The following is a 6,265-nucleotide window of genomic DNA, read 5'->3' on the forward strand; positions in this document are numbered from 1 at the left end:
ACAGTGAAATAGGGAGCATGAGCCGGAGGGGCATAGGGAGAGGAGGAGAGAATCTCAAGCAGACTCCTCACAGCATGGAACCCATCATGGGGCTCCATCTCACGCTCTGAGATCATGACCTGAGCCAACACCAAGAGTTGGATGCTCCCAGAATAGCATTATTAATGCATCAAATCAAACGCTTAAAATTTCAAAGAAAACAGATATTATGGAAAGGCATTCATCAAAATTTTTAAAAATTTGTGATATAGGCTCTATTAATGAATTAAAAACAAGATCTAGTCCGTAGACTTGACGATTTCATAACTTCAGAGTGGTGATGAGCACAAATAATATTTTAAGTTCTCTGCAACAACTATCCTGTGATATTAAAATATCTGAGGTTTCTTTGGAGGTAAAGTTAAAATTACCTGAATACCTGAGGCTATTAGTGACCACTGGTCCATGTTTATAGTGGAAAGAAGTGCTATGTTTAATTCAGGGTTGGTGAAAGGTTTGCATTGGCTTCCTGGCTTAACTGTCTGTCTACCTCCTCAAACTGTGTGGTGTTGGAAGGAGAACACAGCCTTTGAATTGCCACTCTGAGTTCGAATCTCCATGAAAACTTTACTTCTAGGGTGACTCAGCTATTTTAGTTAAACTTCTGGAATTTAATTTTTTTTTAATTTATTTTTTTTTAATGGGAAACTATTGAATTCTACATGAAGTTATTGAGCAGGCTAAATGATATTGTGTATATTCAACATCTAGCACAATGTCTGTCATGAAGAGGGAACTCAGCAAATAATAACTCAGGTACTTTTTTCCCTGACGGTCAAAGGCAGTGTGAGGTAGGTAAGATGATTTGTAAAAGTTAAGTCTTGCGTTAAGATCCTGGTTCTGAGCAATTTGCTGCCTGAGACAATGCACATACAGTCTTTTAGTTTTAAAAGAATTTGAGAAGGAAGATACTTTGGAAAATGCATTCCATTTTATGCAGCTCTAAACCAAGCCATAAGTCTAGCTGTCTAAAATTTCAAGTCTGTAAAATTTAAGTAAGTTTTCAGGAACTAATTGTTAAAAGGTAATTGTTAAAAGGTAATTGTTAAAAGGTAATTCCAGTAAAATAAGTTACCATTTTAGGATTTGGAATACTGGCTTTACTGTTTTATGGTAATATTAAGATTTTAGTTGAGTTCTCATCTTCTCCCGTGCAGAAGTGAGAGGGGGTGACATGCCAAGGAGCCATTTAGAAGCCCATGCAGAAGAGGACAAAACCCCAATCTGCTCAGGAGCCTGAGCCACTCCCTCAAGATGAAGGTCAGAAACAAAGCAGGTAGTGGACACAATGGCCAATTTCAGGGGCTTTGCGGACATATCTAAAATGAGTTAATGGAGAAGAAAGTTCACATGATGTTTTACCCAGCGAGAACTTCCTGAATTTTCACTTCTTAAGCTGTTAAGAAGTTACTGGATTTTTGGAATTTTTATTGTTAAGTATTCCAAATATCTAGTCACTAATCATCCAATATCATAGAATCCAGTAAAATTTATTTGAATTTTACAACATGAAATGTTAACTTAAAAAAAAATAGAATATATTGCGTGGTATATAAGGTGTAAGTATTCCATTCAGTGAAAATTGTTTAAATTTCTATTTTCAGATTTGGGAGGCTACAATCAAGGTTATTTGAGAAGTAGGACCTGGTGTATTACCGTTACCTAAGAGTGTCCACACAGAAATTTGTAGATGTGGGAAAGGCTGGGTAATGGGAATGCTCCGTAAAGAGGCACCGTACTTCACCAGAGAGAAATCCATCCAAGTTGCTTCACAAACGTTAAGAAATATGCCTACTTAATTGTATGTTGCATTTTCCATGGTCTTTGCTTTATTCATTTCATGTGCAGCAATTGAAAAGATATATTGTACATTTTAGTATCTCTAATGTTTTCCAATAAATACAAACCTGGAGTGCAAATTTTTTTCTTTTTCATTCTTCTCAGAGGTGTGGTGAACATTGAATAAGATCATTATTTTGAAAGACTTACGTCTTGTCCATTTGAGCTGCTATAACAAAATACCACAGACTGAGTCGCTTGTGGATAACAGTAATTTATTTCTCACAATTCTGGAGGCCGGAAGTCTGAAATTAGGGCTAGCTTGGTCAGGTGAGGGTTCTCTTTCAGGTTACAGATTTCTTGTATCCTCATGTGGAGCCTTTTTTATAAAGCACTAACCACCTTCCAAAGGCCCCACCCCCTAATACTGTCACTTTTAGGGGTAAGAATTTGATGTATGGATTTTGGGGAGACACACTCTGTGAGACTGTGATTTATAAGAAATATGTGTTTGGCCATTTAGATGACCATAATATACGGTAGCCCCCCTTGTCTGCAGTTTTGCTTTCCACAGTTTGTTACCTGAGGTCATCCGGGTTCCAGAAGCAGATGATCCTCCTGACGCGTTATCAGAAGTTCATCGGGAGACTAATGTTACGTCACAGTGCCTACGTCATTCCCCTCACTTCACCTCATTGTGTAGGGATTTTATCATCTCACATTATCCCAAAGAGGGTGAGTACAGCACAATAAGAAATTTTGAGAGAGAGAAGCCACATTCATGTAACTTTTGTTACAATATATTGTTATAATTGTTCTATTTTGTTACTGTTATTGCTAAGCTTTTTGTATGCCTATTGTATAAATTAAACTATGAATTAAACATTCATAGGTATGTATGTATAGGAAAAAATATAGGGTGTACAGGGTTCTCTGCTATCTGCAGTTTCAGGCATCTACTAGGGGTCTTAGAATGTATCCCCTTGAATAAAGGAGGACTACTGTATTTTTCATATATATTTGGTCTCGGTCGACAGTTCCTGGCTCACAGTTCCACAAACCCTCAGTATTTCCTAAGTGTTGAGAGTGACAAAGGTGTCTTATGTTAATGAGATGACTTCTGGAAAGCACCTAAGGCTAAGGGGGTACTTTCCAGGAGAACCAACCATATGACCAGGTTGGAACTCTCAGTTCCATTCCCCAACCTTTGGGGAGGGGAGAGCCCCTCAAGGTTGAACTTATTATCAAAGGCCAATGATTTCATCTATCATGCTTATGGAATGAGGCCTTCATAAAAACCGAGAAGATGGAATTTGGAGAGCTTCTGGGTTGGTGAACACTTGGAAGCACTGGAAAAGTGGTGCCCTAAAGAGAATGTGGAAGCTCCTCCCCCTTTCCCCAAGCCTTGCCCTGGGCTGCTCTTCCATCTGTTGTTCCTGAGTTGTATCTTTTTATGCTAAACTGGCAACCTAGTAAGTAAAATGTTTCTCCGAAGCCTGTGAGCTGTTCTAGCAAATTAATCAAATCCAAGGAGCAAGACTTGGAAACCTCTGATTTATAGCTGGTCCGTCAGAATTACCGGTAACAACGTGGGCTTGTAACTGGCATCCGAAGTAGGGAGGGCCGTCTGGTAGGACTGAACCCTTCATCTGTGGAACCTGATGCTGTCTCTGGCCAGATGGTGTCAGAATTGAGAGAATTGAGTTGAATCCTCGGACACCTGCTGGGGGGGCCAAGAATTGTTTCTTGTGGGGGGAACACCCTTGCACACATTGGGATTGAGTCCAAGAACCAAAAAGACACTCAGATATAGCAACTTGATAAACGGGATTATCAGAGATTATTACTGCCTTTGCCTTATAAATAAATGTTCTCTCTTAAGAAGGTGGTTTATTTTATTACATCATAATCCAGTTAGTACATTCAAATTGGTATTGCCTTGAATGATTCTGTAAGATACTCCTTTGCTTTTTTAAAAATAGACTTTGTATCATCCTACATTAATATAGTATATCTGTTACAATTGATGAGCTAATATGGATACATTATTATTAAAGTCCATAGCTTATTTAAGTTTCCTTAGTTTTTATCTGATGTCCTTTTGCTGGATTTCCCAGAATCTCATCGATGATGCCACACTACATTTCGTCGTCGTGTCTCCTTAGGCAGTTCTTGCCTACAACAGCCTCGGCTTTCCTGGTTTTTGAACACCTTGCTAGTTTTTAGGAATACTGGTCAGGCATTTTATAGAATGGCACCTGTTGGATTTGTCTGTTGGTTTTCTTGTAATTAGATTGAAGTTGTGGGTTTAGGGGAGGAAGTTCACAGGGATGAAGTGCCATTTTTTTATCACCTTATGTCAAAGGTCCATCCTATCAACATGATTTATCACTATTGATATTGACCTTGATCACCTGGCTGAGGTGAAGTAGGTTTAATTTCTCCATGGTAATTTTGGTGCTAGGTGTGCTTTTCATTACTGGTGTATTGTTGCTTTAGGTCTTCTCTGCCAATAGAGTAAGGAAATACGTGTGTGTCTATTTGTACATTATATATTGTACAGATTTATAACATCTATAACTATTTCTATGTGTAACCATATGTGTGTCTGTTAGGCTAAGCATTAGTTCATACTGGTATCTCCAATTCTTATCAATTACCAAATGGCTCATGCTAGCCTCTTCCCCTTGCCCTTCCATGATTTCCCACACCAACGTTGAGAAACCTGGTTCCCACTATCTATCGGTTTATTTATGTTCAATCATAGCACATATGTATAGCAGTGTCAGAATGATCATCCCTTACCCCTATACTCCTGTGGGAAATAACTTCATCAGTTTATGTGCCCTGTAACTGAAAAACTGTATCTCCCACCCCACTTCACTCAATTTGACCATCCTCCTACCCCTCCCCCAACGCTGGCAACCATCAGTTTGATGTGTGTGCTAAACCCACACTTTTAAAAACAGACCTTCAACCTAATTTTCTAAAAAGCATCTTGTCATTTACAGACATTCGGTGAGAAGAAATTTAAAGAAACTTACAGCACATTTTATTATAAATTTTTTTGAGTCAAGACAAATAACTAGAATTATATTGCTGGTTATTTTTCAGAAATGGCAAGATAAATTTTAAGGTTAAATATGTATTTTCTCTTTCCTAGTTTGGCCTTTCCAGATCTTGTTCCCCTCCCACCACTACCCTGTGAGGTTGAGAACTGAGGTTTAAAAGAAACTTAAAATTTTCGCTTGTGAAATTGATCTACGTCAGGATTCCCAACTAACTTGACCATCAAACACAATAGGAGGTATAATTTCCTGGCAGAGCACAAAGGAGGTATAACTGTGCCCTTGGAAAGAAGTGGACAGCAACAAGCATCCCTGGTCACTGGTGACATCCATACTGCCAAACACAGTGGGCGATTTTCTGTCTTTATCCTCCCTGATTTCTCAGCAGCAATTGATCAGATGAACACTCCTCACTTCTGGAAACCTTTTCCTCTGAAAGCTTCGAGTCCCTACATTCTCCTGTTTTCCTTCTACCTTTGTGCCCCTCCTTCTAAGAAGTCTGGGGTTCTTAAACTTCCATCCTAGCCTGCTTTCTCTGTGGTGGCTGTCATCTCTAAAGTGTCGGTCTCATTTCCGATCTTTAAATAGCTCTACATGCTTCTTAGACTCCAACTGTATCCCTCTTTTCCTCTTATTCTCTGCATTTCTTAAAGTTTCAGATACTGAATTATTCTGAAAAGTAAAGAGGCCTTATTGCCAAGGGAAGGGGCAAGTTTTAAGCTCTGTTCGTTTTCTTGCAGTGGCCTTTTGAGTGAATTCTTGGGTCTCAATTAACTTAGATATTTCCTACAGGAAATATCTATGCAATTCTAAGTTTTTGTCAGGAAGTTATATCCACTTATCATTGTTTTTCAACTTCCTTTTTGGGCTATGAATTAGCTATAAACAGGCTGAAAGGAATCATCTGCAGTTATGCTTCTGGCCAAAAATATTTGTTTTGGCCACTTGCAGGAACTCAGTTGATAAGTCTTAGAAATTCTGGTTACTCTGTGTCCTGGACAGGTGGCCTTGTCACTGCCTATTAATTCACAGCAGTTAGGTAGTCTCCCTACTAGCACAGTGTTTTCAACTTGGCTACACATTATGATTACAGGGGAAGCTTTTTAAAAGTACTCATGTTTGGCTCCCTTAGAGACTCATGTTTGACTGACCCTGAGTGGTGCCTAAGCAGAGGTACTTTTTCAAAGATCCTTTGGTGATAGTAACATGAGGCTAAGTCTGAGAACCACTGACACCATTTGCCCTGGGATGAGCAAATCTTCGCCTCAGTTGAACATAGCTTTCACTTCTGCCTCCTAATACTGGCCTGAGTGGGCATATCGCTTACACATTCAGAGGCCAGTTCCTCCTCTGTAATGTAGGACAAATTGTGTCACCAC

The 6,265-nt window shown here is 39.1% G+C and overlaps 1 long non-coding RNA gene across 2 annotated transcripts in view; it reads left to right on the top strand.

Annotated features, from left to right (window-relative positions):
* Positions 1-1,955, top strand: part of LOC308342732 — a 104,186-nt gene extending 102,231 nt beyond the window's left edge. For both annotated transcript variants that reach the window (XR_013966808.1, XR_013966809.1), the window contains exons 3-4: positions 1,197-1,315; positions 1,644-1,955. This is a non-coding gene — a long non-coding RNA (uncharacterized lncRNA). The remainder of the gene's footprint in view (positions 1-1,196; positions 1,316-1,643) is intronic.
* Positions 1,956-6,265: the final 4,310 nt, after the last annotated feature.

Source organism: Martes martes (genome assembly GCF_963455335.1).
Source record: "Martes martes genome assembly, chromosome: 5".
Taxonomy (NCBI): domain Eukaryota; kingdom Metazoa; phylum Chordata; class Mammalia; order Carnivora; family Mustelidae; genus Martes; species Martes martes.